Genomic DNA, 20,705 nt, shown 5'->3' on the forward strand with positions numbered 1-20,705 from the left:
ATATTCATGTAGGGGTAATTCCCCAGCTGGTTTGCTGTCAACTGGCACATATTTCTAAACACACACACACACAGGAAAGGCAGAGTTCTCAGCAGAAACACCCGTCTCAGAATCAGAAATCACATCCTCATTAAGGCTGGGAAGGACCTCCAGCGAGAGTCCAACCTGCCAGGTCCATCAAACCATGTCCCCTCACCACAGCCAAATGTTTTCTGAGAGCTTCCAGGGATGCTGATTCCACCACTGCCCTGGGCAACCTGTGCCAGTGCTCGTGAACTCTCTCAGTGAAGAAATATTTTCTGATTCCCAACCTAAACCTCCCCTGGTGTGACTTTTATATGGGTTTTTTAGGTGAAGATCAGATACAGAGACAGTGTCAGGGACAGGAAAAGCTTCTGGAGCTGATCTGGAGAAATCCACTGGATGAGATGGATCCCCACACAGACCATTGTTAGGGGAAAGATGGAAGACAAACCCTACAAAGGGGCTCTGGACTGCACCCCCAGAATTGTTCAGCTCAGCCTTCTCACCTCGCCACCCACCCRCAGACTCAACTTGGCACTGTGTAAAACCCCAGGAGCACTCTGAAAACATGAAAACCAAATTTTAGTGGCCACAAAAATTCCCAGCAGAGACAGAAGAAAATCAAGTTTAAATTCTACCCAAAGATCTGGATTTGGGTTATAGAAATGGAATTTGAATTTACAGAATTGAAAATATATAATTGGAATTTGAATTATAGAATGGAATTTACAGAATAATTTAGCATAATCACATCATCACCCCCCTTCTTTCTTTCCAGCTAAARTCCCATTTACGTATTTTGGTTTCTTTCCAAACTGCTCAAAGATGGAAAGTTAATTTAAAACATAAAAATAACCCAGATTCTAAACACAATGTCATTAAAGCTACAGCAAACSAAACATCTCATTGCACACAGGGTCACTCCAGGAACAATGAAAATATACCTCATTTAGGTTTCTTCAAAATAAGGTTGGTTTGTTCTGTTTTGCTTTTTAACAAATTCAGTGGACAGGAAAATTGAAATATTGCACTGCTCTGAAGAAAGTGAGCAGGAAGGCCTAATATAGTATTATTAAATAATAACAGTAACAATAWTAATACAATTTTATAATAATAGTAATAAAATATTTAATATATAGTATTAAACAGTGTCCATTGTTTATATAATATATATATTATATAAATAGTGCCCATATATATTATATAAACAGTGCCCATTATTATATAATATATATAATGCCTATTTGTTTATTCCAAACAAATGGGAATAGTTTGCTTAATCTGAATTGGTTTGTTTGAGTTTGCTTTTTAACAAATTGACTGGATAGGAAAATTAATAAAATAATAATATAATATAATATGATGATAAGATCTGATAATAGAATAGAATAGAATAGAATAGAATAGAATAGAATAGAATAGAATAGAATAGAATAGAATAGAATAGAACAGAATATATATAATAAGAAACAGCGTAAATGGGCACTGGCTCAGGGTGTTTGTAGCCCAGAAAGAAGCACATAGTCTATCTCATGATAAAACCCTTAGAARGGTATTATTAAAATATAGTAGACTTGTCTATATGTGTATGATTTACTTTGGCATTAATAAAGATTAATAAAAAACATCCCTAAAGTATCCTTAACTGCAGAGCTGTGCCCAAGGCTTTGAGTGAAAATGGAGCTAAGACAACACACAAACTGCAGAATTGTCCATGTTTTGTATCTCCACTTTATTTCCATGGAGTTTGCGAGGTCCTTTGAGGTGGGGAGTGGAGCAAACCTGCCCCAGTTGCCCTCATGACTCAGTTCCACTCACATCTCCTGGTCATGCAAATTCCKGATGTTTCAGGGAAAAGGCAGAGGAATGGTGGCATGAAACCTGCAGAATGTGTGCAATTGTTGGCAATAACAGCTGCTTTCCAGGCTGAAAGGTTTTTCCAGAGAGTGGGTATCCACAAATCCTGGGTGAGGAGCTCACCTGGAGCTTCCATTTGTGACCATCAGCACAGGAATCATGGCCAGCCCACTCCTGCAGTGCATCAGGCAGAGGAAAATACAAATATTTCCAAGAAATCATTGGTCTGAAACTCAGACAGCTGCTGGCTTGTTCAGGAGACTTTCTGTATCAGACAAAAACAATGAACACAATTCTGGTCAAGAGTTCTGTCCTGGAGCACGAAACAAGGCCACAGGCTCCAGCTGTGGCTGTGGGCACTCTGTGGTCAGCACACAGCATTCCCACRGCYGGGGATCCAGAAGATCCCATTCCAMGATGTTTCAGCAGRCTGAAGTGAAACACACAGTTAGCTCTCAGCACCCTGAGCCACGGTACAAAGCTGGGGTTCATTTTGCTTTATTTGCGGTTTTCCGTAAATATGAAAATCGGTATAATTTAAGATTATTTTGGAAATAGTCTGAGATGGAATTCCTGCTCCCTAGTGATGCAGAGAAGGTCAGGAATGAGGCCTGGAGCACTGAGAAGTCCCTGAGGTGCTTTGCTCAGCTGTGACAATGGACGAGGGGTGTCACAGAGCCCTCAGCTCCTGTCCCTCGGTGAGGAGCAGGGACAGTGGCAGTCACTGAGGCGTTGGGAGGTGTCCCTGTGGCTGCAGCCAAACCCAGAGTGACAGAGCCACCAGGACTGTGCCCTTGCTGAGCTGGACAATCGGGGACATCACTGCACAGCCCAGCCCGTGGTGTGGATCAGCGGGGTCTGAGCGCTCTGATGGAGGGCAGAGCTCTGAGGAGGCTCTTGCTGGGCTGAGGGGACAATCCTGGGGGAGCCCCCACCCTGTGACAGGCCATCCCAGCTGCCTCCCCTCCTCAGGGTGCCCTGGGCAGCCTCCAGCCCTCAATTTGCTGGGATAATGCTGAGCTGCAGTACAAAAGTCCCTTCCCATCAGCGCAGACGGCTGCAAGTGCTTCATTAGCGGCTCCCCAGGACAGGGGAGAGCCCAGCACTGCCTCCATCACTGCTGGCAGAGGCCACAAATAACCACACAGCACAAGCACACACGGTGCAGGCAGCCAGAAAAATATCCAGCGTGACAAAAGCCAAGATACTCTTCTGGCACGAAAACGCACGGCGCTGACAGATGAAATAATCGCAGCTGAAGCAAACCCCCAGCTTGATCCCGAATAAAGGCTGCTCAAATAGATCATCTTTWGGCTGAGAGGGAAGGCTCACTCCGAGCATCAGAGCACAAAGTGAGGGCAGACAGCAGCTCAGGGGTGAGGGAGGGGAGGGAAGAGGCAGCTCTGGCTCTGTCAGAGCTTTGGTTCCTGCAGCTCTGAGGCACTGCATCCTGCTCCCCCTCAGGGAAGGAATGCAGAATAATACATGAAATATTTAAGCCGCTGTCTGGGTGTTGCTCAGCGAATAATTGCTGCTGCTTGGCACAGTTTCTTCCCGGGAACTGGCAGCACAGGGAAGAGAGGGAAACCTGCTCTCTGCAGGCTGGTGCTGGGATGCTCCACATGGTCACACACAGAGCAGGAACAAGTGATTTCTTTGCATTCTAAAGTCCAGCATCACTAAATGGGAATCTGTACCCTTGCTTGAGGATGGCCTGGCACACTGTGGATCCCAGGCTCAGGGCTCCATTTGGAAGAAAAGCTCAAAACATCCAATCCCAAACAGAAAAAAGGAGGTGATGGACAAATCCTACTCAGACAGGGCACCCCATCCCTCAGAAACAATACTGGAAATGATAATCCAGCCATTTAGAGAAAATCATCCCTTCATACTCCTTGGCAGAGACCTGCCAAGCCATCAGAGAGGACACACGATTCCTCAGGATTTCAGTTTCTCTATTCCCATGTCTCTGTACCCCTGTGATTGTTCAGTGTTTAACTCCAGACTCCACAGACAGTGCTGAGCTCCTGCTCTCCCATTTTTACACAAAACAATTCCTCTGCAGCCCCAAACTCAAGGACACCTCCCTGKGCCAGGCCCCAAGAGATGGAAASAACAGAGAATTGGGGGAGCCAAGTTGGAGTTTTTGACTGCATTGGCTGCAGCTGCAATTGGAGGATTCAGCAAATCCCGATGTGCAAATGGACAAAAGTGAGAAAGGGTGAAAAAGCCGTGAGCCATTGTCCATTGTGGGTGCAGCCCCTGGCTGGGCTGGGACTGCCCTGGATGGCCCTGAAGGCCCTGCAATGACAGAACTGCTTTGGATTCTCTCAATTCTGTCCAGCCTCTGGTTTGGGGAGCTGGATTTAGGCATCAGRACCTTAAARAATACCAGAGAAATTCCTGCTGCTAATTTTCTCTTCTCATTCATTTTGTTCCAAATATTTTAACGAACCATTTARACAAGAAAKCATTTAAACACCTGCTTAATACTGCTCTTAGAAATAAAAATAAAAAGCTTTCCTTGCYTGGGGTTTGGGTAACTGGCATTCCCAAGACTGGGAATGTCCTGGACCCCTTGCTGGGTCTGGAGCACTCCCAGCACTGGGAATGGACACCAGCTCCAGGCTGGGAAGCTCCTGTCACTTTTTACCAGAGCACAGCTCATTTCCCCAGGTCACTCACACAGAGTTGTGCCCAAACACTCATTTTTACAACATGCTGTCCAAATCAAAATACAACCACAGCATCTCAAAGAGATTTTAGATCTGTAAGAAAAGCAATGGAAACAAAGCCCAGCATGACCCTGAAAGCCAGGAGGAAACAGCCAGACTACTCAGGCTCAGCTGGCTGCATTCATTTCAGAACGCTGTGCAAAACTAAAATTGAATTTCTGTGCAGAGACAACAGAATCACATTAAATAAAACCCATTTGTGCTCTCAGACTTRGGGCCTGCATTCCACCAGCAGTCTGCAGGAGAACCAACAAGGGGATTTGGAGAAGTTCATTTTTTTAGAAATGCTCTAATTTCTGTTTTGTGGTTACACACACCATAYACAGTGAAAATGTTACTTGGAAAATTGACTCCCAAAACCTGCCAYGAGCTGAATTAAATCCAACAATAACACCTAGAGGTTAATGGCCCTGTTGTTTAGGATTTCACTGCTGTGTCTGCCTTGTATTCACGCAGCCCAGCCTTCTGAGGGCTTTTCCAAAGGAGCTGCAAGACCCCAMGCCCTGAACTCTGAGAAGAAAAATCTTTATCAAGGACCCACCCCAATGCCAAGAAAYAGCTCAGAATTCATTATCTGCTGAGCATCTATTCAGCATTGCTTTTCAATGCTATCCTGCCAGAGTATTAATATGATTTCACATTAAAGCATTGCAGTGATGTGGTTTTGGCTTTGTTAGAAGTGAAGCTCATCACTTAAATCTCACTCATCCCCAGAGTTACACCAAGATCAGATGTTTATTAACAATCTTCACTGCTATTTGCAGCTCAGATTTAGAACCTTGAAAACAAAACCAGCCTGTACACGCAACGTGGGAATTGAGGTTTTTCCAAAGAAGGAAGAGAAGGAGCRCACTGATAGCAGCAGCCAATTGTATATAACTCAATTTGAAGGCATTAAAGCTTCCAGATCTATGTTTAATCCCCTGTGAGGCCAAGGTCCAGCCTGCTAATGTAATCTGAGAGTTGAAGTGTTTGAAAAWGTCTTGTTCAACAGAAGGATTTGGACAAACTTGCTCTCCACCAGAAGTCCTCACTGGTGTCCCCTGCCAGCAGCAGCTTTCCCTTTTTGCTTGTGTGTATTGTCTGCACAGAAAGGGATGTTTGTGAGAGCCACAAATCCCAAAACTCTGTCACTTTGTGTGTAAGGTTCCTTGTGAATGGAGCACTGAGGGCACCTGGATTAGGGAAACCACTCTTCCCTTTGTGATTGCTCCCACAGCGAGAGCAAAACCCCAGCAGAGAGCCCCGAACAGTCAAAGGGACAAATCCCCAGAGCAGGACCCACTCATCCAGGCACCTCAATCCTCCTCAAGAGTCCTCCCAGGGCATTTGAGGTCACCCCACTCAACAGCAACAAGGCTGCTGAGTGAACCTGCAATGGATGGGGAATTTAAAACATTTCAGTCTGGCTTGTCCTTTCACCAGCCCTGTCCCTGTCCTCACTAAGCAGCTCCCAGCAGCTCTGTGCAAGGAGTGCAGCACAGGATAAAAACCTCACCAAGCTGAGAACACACCCCAAACTGGCCCCATTCCATCACATCCCCAAGACAGAGACTTTCACAGCATCACCTGGCACGGAGCCTGTCCCTGCTGGRTGTGAGGGCTGCAGGGCTGTTTGAGGACAAAGTGACAGCCCCTGCTGCCACCTCGGGGGGGTCAGGGACACACCCCACTCCCCTCTGTCTCTGTCTCTCACCTTCCCATCAGCAGCCCCCAGCTCAGAGCGGGAGTTGGGAGCCGCCTGCAGCYGGAGCAGCTCCCGGGGCTCTGCATCCCCCATGGGATGGGGGAACAGYGGGGCCGGAGAGGAGCCCGACCCCTCCTGGATCCCGGGCAGCAGGGRCCCAGCCCGCACTGCTGATGCCTTAAACAAGGCTCACCTGAAACAGAGYCCAGACAAAGTGAAGAGAATAAAGCAGACAGATTTAATCCAGGCCTGCTGGTACATTGAGGGCAGACAAAGCCTCCTCCTGAGGCTGAACCCAAAATGGACCCCGAGTCACGAGATCTTCCCCTTTTATCAGTTCTGTCTCATGAACACATCGGCCCCAATTCTCCAATGGCACCTTCAGGTGATGACCTCACCCACTCCAAGCTGCTCCCCCCAATTCTCCATTGGTTACAGATTTTGGGGCTCTGAGGCAGCGAAGTGTCCTTGGATTTCAGGCCCAGAGAGGAATTGTTTTGTCTAAAGATGGGAGAACAGGAGCTCAGTGCTGTGCACTGGAGAAGTACAAGAATACAGATACATGAAAAATATGGAAACTAAAAATCCTAAAGCATCACTGCCAGGCTCGTTAATCACCCCCAGGACAGAGCCATTGTTCCTGCAGCTCTCCAGAACTGTCAGCGTTGCCACTGCAGAGCTCCCATGGCTTCCAGCCTGTTTCAATGCCTCCTTCAATCCGTGAATATTCCCTGCGTGCTTTCCTGTGATCACCCAGCATCCCACAGAAGCAGCATGTTACAGGGTTCTGTGAGTATCCCTCTCTCRTTTCCCAGGGAATGCAGGGAGTTACACACGCTGTTCAGTGGATTCAGAGACCTGCAATCCATGTGCTGACCTGCTGTTATCTAGGGAAGCTGCATCCATTATCTTAATCCCATCATTTCTCAGGAGGAAAATCGACAGAGATATTTCAGATGAGTAGATTCAATGACTGAAATCCTCGTGCAGTCCATCAGCCTGTCAGAGGTTGTGATGCTTCTTTTGAAAGACAGAAAATGGCCCCTTCATCACTCCAGTCAATGTTTTAGCAATCCCACTCCCTGAACCCAGCGCTGGATTTTCCTAATAGCATCATTGTTTGGGAGCAAAGGCTCACAAACCCAAGTTAATAACATGCAAACCCAAGTTAATAATATGCAATTAGCAAACCAGTACAGGATCCAAACCCAAACCCAGCTGAGCTACGTCAGCAGGTCTGTGGCCAAACAACCAACGTGGGGGTAGGGGTGTGTGTGTGCTGGGAATGGGATGGGGAACTGCAGAGCAGCCTCCTCAGCTGAAAGGAAACAGGGTTTTTCAGCTAACTGGCAGTTTACTTTCATCAATTTACTGTAAAAATGATTTTCACTGCTGAAAGGAGCCAGTTGAAACCACAACAAGATGATTGCATGTGTTACACAATTCAGGAGCTCACAAGGGCTTCCCAAATTCCAAACAGTATTTACAACAGAGCAGCTCAGGGTGCCTKTGCACCCAGGAGAATTCAGTGTAAACCCAGGACCCAGGGCATGCCATCCCAGCTGCATCCAAAGGCTCTGAGTGCCCTCTGGGTGTGTCTGGAGACCCACCACACCTGGGAAATGCTCTGTGCAAACACAAATACCCACACATTGCTGAATGGATTGGAAAAGCCCTCAGAACACAAAGGACATGGTAGGAAAATGTCCAAGTAAGCTTTAAATGAGTCTTCCCCATCCCTCAGTTKTACTGAAAAGCTATTTCAGCACTGAACTTTTCCCCTCCAGAGAATCAGATGGTACCAACATGTGGCACAAACCTGTCTACCTGGCTGGAGGAGGCATCACTGCATCTCCAGTGCAGCCCCCCACAGCCCATGTCTCACCACTCCAATCTTTGACAGGTAAAGCATCCTACATGGGCACCACAAAAACTGTTCCTGCTCTGGCAGAGGTAACTGAGGGCTGTCTGCAGGGGACTCAGTGCTGGGACCAGGCCAGAACCCAAAACGAGACTGGAAAGTCAGGCTCAGCATTCATCCAGCCTCATCTGGAACAAAATCACAGCAGAATTCCTGCTGCTCCACTCCACACCTGGGCCTCTGCCTCCCTTCAGTCTGTGGTGAAAAACATCAAATGAGTTGATAGTTGTTATTTTCTGTTTTACTTTCAAAAGCAGGGCCTGTGTCCTTGCCTTAGYCCTGGCAATTTCCTTCCTTCGGAGAATGAAATAACTGACCCAAGGACTGCTCCTGTCCATGTCCCAGTTGGAATCCAGTGTAAAATTAAATATAAAACTTTCTCATGCATTATTGGGCCTACCCAACTCTATTTATAAGAGCAGCATTAAGCAGGTGTTTAAATGCTTTCTTGTCTAAATGGTTCATTAAAATATTTGGAACAAAATGGATGAAAGAGAAAATTAGCAGCAGGAATTTCTCTGGTATTCTTTAAGGTCCTGATGCCTAAATCCAGCTCCTTAAACCAGAGCCCAGAATTGAGAGAATCCAAAGCAGTTCTGTTATTGCAGGGCCTTCAGGGCCATCCAGGGCAGTCCCAGCCCAGCCAGGGGCTGCACCCACAATGGACAATGGCTCACGGCTTTTTCACCCTTTCTCACTTTTGTCCATTTGCACATCRGGATTTGCTGAATCCTCCAATTGCAGCTGCAGCCAATGCAGTCAAAAACTCCAACTTGGCTCCCCCAATTCTCTGTTCTTTCCATCTCTTGGGGCCTGGCACAGGGAGGTGTCCTTGAGTTTGGGGCTGCAGAGGAATTGTTTTGTGTAAAAATGGGAGAGCAGGAGCTCAGCACTGTCTGTGSAGTCTGGAGTTAAACACTGAACAATCACAGGGGTACAGAGACATGGGAATAGAGAAGCTGAAATCCTAAATAAACCTAAAATCATTTTGCTGAGCTCCCTAAAATAAAAAAAAAAAGAAGTACACTCTTAAAAGATTATCCAATAACGAAGTTACAAAGCAGAAGACAAATCCTGATGAGCTTTTGATGAGCTCCAGACAGGTGGGGAGAACCCAAACCCTGAGCTGTGGGCTGGAGGCACCTCCAGCGCTCTGGGAGTGCTGGGGACAGTGACAGTCACCCTGACAAGGGACACAGAGAGGTGGCTCTGACCGGACCCCAATGATCCCCCAAACCAACTRGTTTGTCAGGGCCACCATCCCGGCCGAGGGACGGACCCGTGCCGCAGACAGMTCCTGATTAATGACCGCCCTCACCGAGTGACAAAGGAAAGGATTGGAGGAACATTCCCTGATCCAGATTAATTATCTCACCACCCCAGCCCCTGGCAAGAGCTTGTCGTGAAGCAGCAATTACAACTAATTGAATTCTCTGTAAAAATGAATTTAATCAAAGAGAGCAAGATGGATTTCAGGGCTATGTCATTTTCAGGTGTGTGATGCTCCAGTCATTGGCTTGAAAAAAAAAATTCAGGGGTAAATGATGTGTGACATAATTTCTTTAGGAAAAAATGCTTACATTAAYGGGTCATAAATTGGGTTGATTTCACACATTTGTTCTAGGAATACATCTGCCAAAGATCATCAAAGGCAAAAGAGCATACAAATAATATTTTTAAAAAGCTAAATACTTGAATGGGTATGGAACAGAAACACCAGAAATTCACAAGGGACRTATTTTTCATTATATTGTTCACGAATTTTCCCTTTAATACAAAGGAAGTAAACGAAAATCAAAGAAATGGCTTTTGGTTCTTTGAAGCTCCAGCTTCCCAGCTTGTCTAGCAAATACAGATAACTGTTTTGGAATCTGCACAAATCTCAGGTCTAAAGGGAAACCAGCAACACCTGCATTTTAGAGAAATGACTGAGATAAAACAGTAATGGCAGATAAAAAAGTTTGGATTTTTCAGGGCACAAGGAAGGCACATGGCACCCCCTTGCCCCTAAACCATGTCATGAAAAAGGAGAGGTTCAGAATGCCCAGACTCCTCACAAACACAGGTGTGATACCCTTAACTACTATAAATTACTTCTACAGRGGGAGAATAATAAAACTGGATTTTCTGCTGCTTCAACAGCAGAAATRTCAATCTAGCAGTAATAAAATCTAMAGAACMATATTTTTTCATRTATTTTAATTATTGATTTCTCTRTTTGAAAACCTACCAGCCCAGGAGAGGTATTGCTGCACATCTGTCTTGTTCTCATCCCCCTTCCCAGATCCCCACCGGTGGCAGTGGGATGGGAAACATCCCCTGGGGCTTTTCGTCTTTGTTTGGGGTTGGTTAAGCCCAAACCTTCCCTGCAGCACACCCTGCACCAGAGAGGCRGGGGCACAAACTTTGTATTTAGGGTAAGAATTATAACATTTATAGGCAGCTTTTATGGTAATAGGAAACTTATCAACAATATCGATTGTAGGGCATCCTGGCAAATATAAAAAATATATAAATATATGACTATATTAATATATAAATCTATGACTATATGAATATATATAAATACATATATATGTGGCGAATCTTATATCCATTATATATATATATATATATATATATATATATATATATCCATATACATCCACATATCCCATCTCTGATGTTCTCAGAATGCAGAAATCCATGGAGCTGCCCTCCTCCCTCCTCTCCTCCGCATCTCCATGGACTCATCCAGACCACGTTTGGAAGGAGGGATTTGCCGGGAAGGCTTTGGGAAGGTTGCCTTGGAGCTCCCTCTAGCCCCCATGCCAGGAAACARTCAATTCCCGAAAAAAATAAACCCTCGAAAAGCTCCAGCACCGCTCGCACGTATTCCTGACACAACACGAAGCCAGCGAGTGCCCCCCGCCAGATGTGTGGAGTATGTGTTTTTAGGGACTACATCTTCTGGATGTTTCTTTTTTGGRGTTTACATCTTCTGRATGTSTATTTTGGGTGGTTACATCTTCTGRATGTGTATTTTGGGKGKTWMMWYYTYYKGRWKKKKMTTTTKGGGGTTCAYATCTTCAGAGAACTCCCTGCTCCATTCTGGTATTTGAGGTGAAAATGGAATTAGTGCTGCCCAGCAAAAGGGTGTGTTTGGCAAATCRATATTCCAGAATCCGAATGTCTCCTGTTCAAAGCTGTGGCTCAGGGGGTTCAGAGGGGCTCAGCTTTTCCAAGCAGGAATACCGAGCAGCCAAACCCCCCTCTCTTGCCAGTGACCTTAAAGCTGTTGCAGCGCTGCTTCATTCCCGGGCACTCCTCAAGGAATGAGCTCCCTCGGCCATAAATTACTTTATAATTCCAATTCATCATGAATCCTGAGTCKCTTGGAGTGGTGGCAATMCATATTCCATGGCACAGCTGCTGCYTYGGYTAAGGGAGCACCTGAAAACCTTCACTGCAGTGGTGTTTGACACCCACACCCTGCTGCATTTTCCAGGGGGTTATTTCTTCTCCTGCATCACACCGAATTTTCCTTCAGCTAGTTAAAAATCTGCGTTGGGTAAGGAGTCTCTTCGTTTATCTCAGTTGAACTGGTTTGGGTTTGTTTTTTTTTTTTTTTTTTCTCCATCTAGTGGTGCATTAAAATCCATCCCATTCCAGCCCAGAGTGTCCCTACTCTGCTCGGAGCTGTTTTAGGGACTTCCCACGGTCGGTTATGGAGAGAAAATAATACAAGCACAGAAAATAACAGCAGGGCAGGGATTGTTCTGCAAAGCTGGAGCCTCACCCACCACAGTTTCAGGCAAAACTACGTAAAAGCTGAATATGTGTGCAAAGGAGAGCTCCATGCTGCAGGAGGAAACCACACCAGCCTGATCCTAAACAGTGCAAGTACCCAAAGGTGCCAAAGGAGAAAGTCCCGATCTGAATTCCCCCAAAGCAGCAGCTTTCATTCAGCCCTCTGAGTTCATGGAGGGAGGAATAAGAAAAAAAAAAAATAAAGAAAAATGCCATTCACCTTCCATCCTAAAATGCACAATAAGACAGTCTCCATTTTTCACAAAACCACCACAAATTCATCTATATGAATAAGGAGGGGTTTTTTTCTGCTGGTACCTTTCCCTGTTTTATAACAACATGCAGCATTTTAGGTCATCTCACCCTGGTTAAAGCAGAGAGCTCCTGCCAGGCTCTGCTGCCAAAGCCTGGGATGCTCAGCATGTTTTATTTAGCCATCCATGATTTATTCAAAGAGGGAAATGTTTACTCCTGCATTTCTGGCTTCCTCTGCAGCAGGGAGGGTCAGCTCCCCGTCTGCTCCCCCAAGAGAAAACGCCACCGTTCTGTGATGCCACAGCTACAAACCCAGACTGTTCCAAACCCCAGCCACCCCTAATGACCCTATTTGCCCTTAATTGGAAAATTACTGGGTAGAAACAGCTCATGCCAGTGTCCTTTGTTTTCTCCTGAGACTCATCCTAAACTGCAGCCACTTCCAGGATAATCCCCTGCTGGCTCCTCAGGCTGGGGGGTTGAATTTATATCTTTTAATCTGAATTTCCTTCTTTGTTTTCCTTTGCACAAACAAATAAAAGTTGCTCATTGAAAAATCTTAAATCTGAGTTTCCTTCTTTGTTTTCCTTTGCACAGATAAAAGGTACTCATTGAAAAATTGGATAAATTTTCCCCCCTGGAAAAGAATAATTGCAGTGTTCCAGGGTTCAGTACCCTGAGGAGRGAGTGTTAATTACTGTTTGCATCTGGGAGTGAGACAGGCAAGTCAAAATATCCGAAATTCCTACTGTTCTGTCTTTGGGAAGCCACTCTGAGGAACTCTTAATCATGGAGTAAAAGACCCAAATGGTGAGCAGTGTTCAAACATTTCAGCGTTTCACCCTGCCCAGTAAACACCAGAGCACTTCCAGGGGTATTAATGAACTGCTCTCACCCACTACACAACAGTTTGCATACAGTATTTTGAAATTTTGCAGTGGGAATGCATGTTCCTTCTCTATATTGCAATGAAAAGTATTGAAGGAAATGTGTGAAATTAGGAACATTCGATACCAAAGGACAGCAGCAGACACAGAGTGTGAGCAGCGAGCAGAGATGACGCAGGAAAAACTTGCAAAATCATGAAGGCAGATTATCCTTGTGCCAGCAAATGCCTCCCCAGGCCCAGTCACAGCACAAGGAAACATCTCACAGCAAGGACAGAGACAGCACATCAAACCTCACAGAAGAGCAAATCATCTGTGCTCTGGTTTGATACAGATTCCTTTGGGGTGAAAAAAGCACATTGTAAAGATGAGAGCAAGCCTCGAGCTGCCTTCACAGCTCCTCCCTCCTTGATCCTGCTGATTCTCCTTTCATCCCATCCTCAAAGCCCCATACAAGCACAAACAAATTCCTGYTTTTCACCCCACAGCCAGACCCAGACAGTGTGCAGCAGCATTTTTCATCATGATARCAACCACAGATTTAAGAATCCTTTTTCCCCTGCCCTGTCCCAATATTTCTCACTGTCTCCAGAGTGGTAAATCCCCCTGCAGAGAAATTCTATTCCCTGCTCACGCCGGTTACGTTTGGAAGATCCAACCAGCAGAAATTCTCTGGTTATTTCAGAGYCACAGGATGGAAAGGTGTAACCCATCAAGAGCCTGCTGGGCAGTGGGACCTTGGAYACCCATGGACCCATGATCCAGCTGCAGTCCTGGGACTGGATAACCTGTTCWAATACAAGTTTTTACCCCAGTGACAGCCTCGTGCACAACTTTCAGAGAAGTGTTCTCACTGATGAGGCCACAGAAGCCCATGAGCGATGATCTGGTACTTTGGTTGGTACCAGACTTGCACAAAGGCCAAGGAATKGAGAAGACAGAGCTCAAAGCAGCTCAGGATGGAGCCAGACCTGGAGAGAGTATCTGCTGCCACGACGGAAACGTGCTGGCTCCTCAGCACAACCACAAAGGAGAGCAGGAAGGGTTAATCCTTGTGTAGTAACATCCATAAAATGCCACCTATTGCTGTTTGCCCAACCTGGAAACGAACTTAAACCAGATTCTCAGCACAGCTGCCCTCCCACCCAACATCTGGGGGAGCAGAGATCCCCTTGGGCTGTGCCCTCCACACCACACAGCCCCGTTCAGACGGGAACAAAACTCACAGCACACCTCAGCACTTATGGGACCGTTTATTTCCGTTCCAAATAAACTGTGCATTCTCGGGATCTGTTTACAGCTGGCGTGAGTTTTCGGCACTGGGCGGGAGGAGAGAGCTGCGGGGAGGCCTGGAGAGGAGGCTTCCCCCAGCCTGGCACCACGGGGAGGGATCCCAGGGCATCCGTGCAGTGCCAGAGCAGCCGAGCAGAGGGGAGGACAGGAGAGAAGAGGAGAGGAGAGCTGGGCTGAGCAGCAGAGCGCTGGCGCACCCAGCGAGCCCCGCCGCGCTGTTATCTTGAGGATGGGCTACTAGACCCCGAAGGTGGACAGCAGAACTGGTGCAGGACACTATCTTCCCTGCCGAGGAGGGGAGGGGGACAAAGAGAACAGACAGAGGAAGAGAATCACAGGGAAYAGCGTTAGGAAAAGTCAGCTCGAAATCCGCTCGCTTTTGTTTTTAAATCCACAAAGAGCGCGAGTCGTCSGTCAGCACCACCCGGCTCACCCACTTCCATCTCAGAGACAGGACTCTCCACACGGGCGAGCACAGCCCAGCCAGCCAAGGCCAGCGCTGAATCAACTTAAACTCTGAGGAAAACGCTGCTTTGAAAGGGCCATTTCTACTTTTCCCACCAGAAAAAGTGTCATTAAGTCATCAAATAAACACCCAGCCTGCTGTGGCCGTGGCTCCTTTATTTTTAACGGGCTTAGAACTGCCCCCAGGTGTTTTCACTGCCCACGTTCTGCCAGAAGTGCAGAACAGGAGCATCTCCCCTTTCTTTGGGTGGCTCACCCACCGAAACCGCGGTGAGGAGCGGGTGCTCCTCCCTCCCCACCCTCGGCAGGCGCGGGGAGAGCTCTGTCTCCGTCAGGAGTTGCCAGCATCATGAATGCCCCAAGGCAGGGCAGCTCGGAATACCCACATCTGTAATGCTAAGGGTGCTTTATGGCGGGGGAGCAGCGATGCTGGCGTGGCAGGAGGCTCCGCTTCGGCACCAGTGACACCGCCACCAGGGGCCACTCCYTTCCAGGTGAGGAACGGGCTGGAGGAGGAGGATGGAGAGGGACACGATGAAGGAAGGAAAAACAAGAAAATCCCAAACCAACTTTCGTGCTATTCTGCCGGTTCTCCCGATTGCTGTGCAGGAGCACGATCCTCCGTTCACGGKGCCTGCATCACGGAGGCATCGAGTGGAAAATTACAAGTATTATGAGAATTATGCCAGCTTTCCTTTGCCATAGGGTGTGAGCACAGATGCCTTATGTAATCAGCTGAACCTCACACTGACTTGGGGTAGGATTTGGTCACAGTTTGGATCTGGTTTGCTCTGTCCATCTGCATCCTGCCTCTCTGGGTGACGYGCTGCCGGGCTGGGCAATGCTGCTCTCACTCCTTCACTCGGTTTGAAAATAAAAATGTCACCAAGCTTTTAAATCTCTGCATATCCTAGAGAGTGTTTAAACATGCTGAGTTTCATAGCTAGGCAATTGCAGTTAGAAATTAGATTCCTATCCAAAGTTTTTTTTTTGTGGAAAATGTCAATGAATGGTCGTATGAGCACTARAAAGGATTCTGAAGTGCAGCTCCTTCAGATGCGTCTTCACGTGTGACTGATCATYGCCTGGGGAGCTACCCCAGGAGCAGGGATTCTGCTGCACGGTGTGGGATGTCCCCAGGGATGTTTGTAGGGAGGACTCGTGAAGTTTTTGTGTTAAGGGAAAAGTTCAGTGCCCAGCAGTGRGAAAAATAAATGAACAAACTGAGGRTTGCAAAGTACATTGATCTGTAAGGGTATCTTTCTCATTTTAGGAGTATAGGCAAAACCTTTTCTCACTTTTCTCTGGCTGTGCCTGGTGTGCAAAAATTCCCACTGTGCTCTTGAGGAGAGTTCAGGGAAACGAAACCACTCCAACACATGATAGAAGCATCTGAAAGCTCAGCAGCATGGCCAGGGGAGACTGTGTGAACCAGTTATGGTGGCAGGACAGCTCCAGAGCCTGGCAGGGGCTCGAACAGCCCAACCAATCCTTCTACCATCGTCCACACTGTGGTTTGGTGCATGTAAGCCAACATTACCTGGTGAAACCAAGATTCCACATTAAAATTTCACACAAGTACAGTATTTTCAGAATGATGGTTTTACCTCCCAGAGGTGCTGATTAAACATTAAGCAGGCAGAGACTGCAAGAAAATGATGGGATTTCTTTGGTACTATAACATCCTTTGCATTATCATTTTGCTTTCACAGGTCTCACTGGGGAAAAAAAAAAGAAAAGAAAAATCTCTAGCTTCACGATTTTAAAAATGGTCTTTGGACATGATAAGGGTATCTAATTTGAGATCAGAAGGATGGACGGCAGGGTGAATGGAGCCAGGGGTGAGTGACAACCAACATTCCATGCAAACCAGAACAAGGAAATCACAGTTATGGACAAACACATCAGATGGAAAGCTGCTCAGACATCAGTGGTAAGCAGATGTGTCCACAGTTGGAGTTTGCATGTATCAGTCCATTCCATGTCCATGAGGGAATACAGATATGGGCAGGGCTGGATATCACCAGCATGGGAACTTTTGTGACATTTCCCTGTGGGTGAGGCACCTCCTGCCCACACAGATGGGSTGAGGTTCAGACTGAAGGTCTGTCCCAGAATCCCAGACTGGAAGGCACCTCAAAGCCCGTCCAGAGCCACCYYTGCCATGGGCAGGGTGACCTTCCACTGTCCCAGGCTGCTCCAGCCCCAATGTCCAGCCTGGCCTTGGRCACTGCCAGGGATCCAGGGGCAGCCACAGCTGCTCTGGGCACCCTGTGCCAGGGTCTCAGCACCCTCCCAGGGAACAATTCCTCCATACTATCTATTCTAAACCTACTCTTTATTAGTTTGAAGCCATAGGAAATGTGTTTGGAAAACGCTGGGAACAAGCTGTTCCTCAGACAAGACACAGAGCTGATTAAACTCCCTCTCTCCGGATGCCTTTTTATCTCTGCTCCCGTTGCAGCTGAGGCCCCGAGGTGATGCTGCAGCTGGATCCAGCCAGAGGCTCAGCCCCTGAAGGGCAGGGCTACACAGATTTCTACTTTGRGCAGCCTCTCTGGAGTGCATCATGTTCCCTTCACTTTGCCCTTTGCACCAGGTATAAAATCTAGTGGATTATTAGATTATTACTATTAGAGTATTACTATAATAATAACAATAACAATAATATTATTAACATTTTGCATCATATGAATGTATTTCTCTAAAATATAAAATGTATTCCAGTGATCCCTAACAAGCTCGTGGAACCTGTGGTTTCCAACCAGAGCACGTTGTTTGTAAGGCTCTGCTCGGGAGGCAGGAAGGGGAAGGAAGTCAGAGAAGCCAAGCCACAGACRTCTCTGGGCTATTTTTTGATTTCCAATCAGAAATAACCCAAAAAGAGCAAGCAGGGGAGGCATATGGGCTAACTGGAACMCAGACAAGTATCGAGCTGGAAATGCACTACATGCTCAGGCTTTCCAAGGCTTCTCCTGGAATGGGAGAATGCATGAGAACTTGTGTTATTTCTGCCTATTTTGAACGTTGTAAAATGAGTGAGGGATTACTGCAATAGCTGCAGTTATTAAAAATGCATTATTTCCCTATTAACAATTCAAAACAGATGCCAAAGATCGTCTCGACTAGAAATAAAACTGCTGGAGTGAATAAAACATCCAGCAATTAGCTAACAGCAAATCAGAGATGCTCCAGATTTCACTGTAGTGCATTCATTAATTGCCTCTTTCAGAGCAAATTTAATTTTTAATTCTGGGMTACAAAATTAATCCCTCTGTGTAATTTCTAAATAAAGCCTCAAAACCGAAACTAGACCCAAGCATGCACGTCTGTTAGTTTTGTTTCTAAAGATCTCTATTTATAAATTGATAAATGGGAAGGCTAAAAGCTAAATTTAATACTATTAAGTGTCTGTGGGAATGCAGAGCCCAATCCTGTTGGGGCTCCAGCAGCTTATTTTCATTCACAGCAGTGGGATCCCCATGCACAGGTCCTGCACAAAAACAGGAGCATCATTTGCACCTGACTCAGAGATTGCAGTCATAGGGATGGCAGTTTGGGTAGAAAAACCTCAGAAATTGAAATTATGGGCAGCCAAAGCAATTCCTGCCCCAAGGACAGCAGTAACAGCCTGTSTGCACATCTGTGAGCAGGACACTGSRGGGACAGCAGGAACGTCACTGTGTAATTTGAAATTAAATTCTACAGAACAAACTTGCAGGTCTTTTTTAATTTTTCCAAGAGCAGAGTGCTGTGGGATGAAGGATAATCTGTGTTCAGAGGGATTTGTGGAGGAATGGACRGTGCAGTCCCTGCTCAGGGCAGGGCCAGCCACAGCCAGATGTCCAGCTGAGCTGAGCGTGGCGGATGTCAGAGACTTCCCTTCCTCTCCTGGCCTCCAAATGTTCCAACATTTGCCCATGCTCAGGGGGAAAATCCCCCTCTCCCTGCCTTGTATCCAGCTGGAACTTTCCTTACTGCAATTTGTTTTGGTKGCCTCCTGTCCCTGGCAGAGAATGGTTGTACCTTCTCCGTATTCTCTGTTCACAGAATCCTGGAATGGTTTGGGCTGGGAGGACCTTAAAGCCCTGACCAGGGAYRCCTCCCACTGTCCCAGGGTGCTCCAAACSCTGTCCAGCCTGGCCTTGGGCACTGCCAGGRGTCCAGGGGCAGCCACAGCTTCTCTGGGCACCCTGTGCCAGGGTTTGATGACTCTTCCAGTGAAGCATTTCCCCCRATGTCCAACCTGACCCTCTCCTGGCACAGCCTGGGGCCATTTCCCCTGGTCCTATCCCCATTCCCTGGAGCAGAAATTTCCTGTCAGGGAGATCCAGAAGGTCTTCTCTGAGCCTGAACATCCTTGGGAGCAGATCAGGCCAGCCATGAGCTCCTTCCCACCCCCAGTGCTGACCCACCAGCTGAAAGTCCCACAACACACACCTGTTCACTCTGAAAACTGCACAGAGTTACTGCAATTCCAAAAATTTACAGAGCCAGAGAACGAAATTTCTCTGCACAAAGACAGGAAGGCAAAAAAAAAAAAAAAAAAAAAAAAAAAAAAAAAAAAAAAAAAAAAAAAAAAAAAAAAAAAAAAAAAAGCTGGAGAAGTTCAGGATTTTTCAAGCACAAAGTTACGCTGTTCTAAGCTTTAATTCCAGAAGAAATATTACTGATAAAAATAAAGCCCCATGTGGAGCACAATATTCAGAGATTCAAGGAACAGCTGGATTTCTCATCGACATCCCAACAGGAAGATCCTTAAAATTAAAGCACTATCAACTAAGGACCGAGGAAAACTAAAAGCCTCACTAAAAGGCAAGCAGGGAATCCAATAACCCAAACCCTGCTCCTCACCAAGGGAATATTGAGCTGCCTTACAACCCAACTATGGACTCACCACCACCAAAGAAACAGAGAGCTCTGATGGGAGGAAAAAAAAAACCAAACACACAAACAGATGTTACAACATAAACCAACAGTGTGAATCCAAGCATGCATGATCAGAGATAACTACGGGATAAAATATTCAAACCAGAAATATGTTTATGCATTTACAGATTTAGGATTCGTTGTTCGCTTTTGTCTTTCCTTATGACCAGTGCAAAGTGATTTTGTTTTTTTTTTTTTTTTTCGGCACCAGGCTTCCAATATTTTGATATTAATATTATTCATGAGCTGGCAATTATTGCTAAGGTGATCGCTAATAGCGGAGATAAAAATTAAAGGCAATATTTTCCATGGCATGCACAATTTCTGAAGGGTTTCCACATTTCCAATGACTCAGATTAGCTGCCCTTTGATGCTTTTCTGATGTCACAATAAACACTGGCACTGACAATGAGTTGTACTATGGGATGTAACTGCTGCTYTCCACACTGGATCAAAGAGAACACATAGATAGTAAAGGCATCTATGTTAAAAGAAGCATTATGAGCTGGCACACATATATTTTTGCTCTATTCAGGGGAGGCTCTGCTTGGCATCAAGGGCCTGGATGAGTTTCAAACCCCGTCATTTCACTCAAGGTAGCACTGAGCCCTGGGCAGGTCCATGCCTTTAACCTTCAAGGGTTAAACACATGGATTCCTCAGCTACTGGCATGGAATAGGCAGGGGCTCAAAACAAGCGTTRCTCAGAACAACATCGATATCCTCCATAAATGATATAAATATTTCAGTGTATTTGTTATGTGGGAGCTGAGCCTGCACCTCCCTTCTCCCTACCTGGGCAAGTGCAGGGCGCTGTGCCTCTTACGGCACAYGGCACTCAGAGTGCCTGAGAGAAGGACTCCC

The 20,705-nt window shown here is 46.4% G+C and overlaps 1 protein-coding gene across 8 annotated transcripts in view; it reads right to left on the reverse strand.

Moving 5' to 3' along the window:
- The window catches only part of IQSEC1 (IQ motif and Sec7 domain ArfGEF 1), a 347,139-nt gene that overhangs the window by 155,567 nt on the left and 170,867 nt on the right, over positions 1-20,705 (reverse strand). The gene's annotated exons all lie outside the window — the stretch shown is intronic.

This window comes from Malurus melanocephalus, unplaced genomic scaffold (assembly GCF_030028575.1).
Source record: "Malurus melanocephalus ecotype Western Australia unplaced genomic scaffold, MMel_1.1 scaffold_449, whole genome shotgun sequence".
NCBI lineage: Eukaryota > Metazoa > Chordata > Aves > Passeriformes > Maluridae > Malurus > Malurus melanocephalus.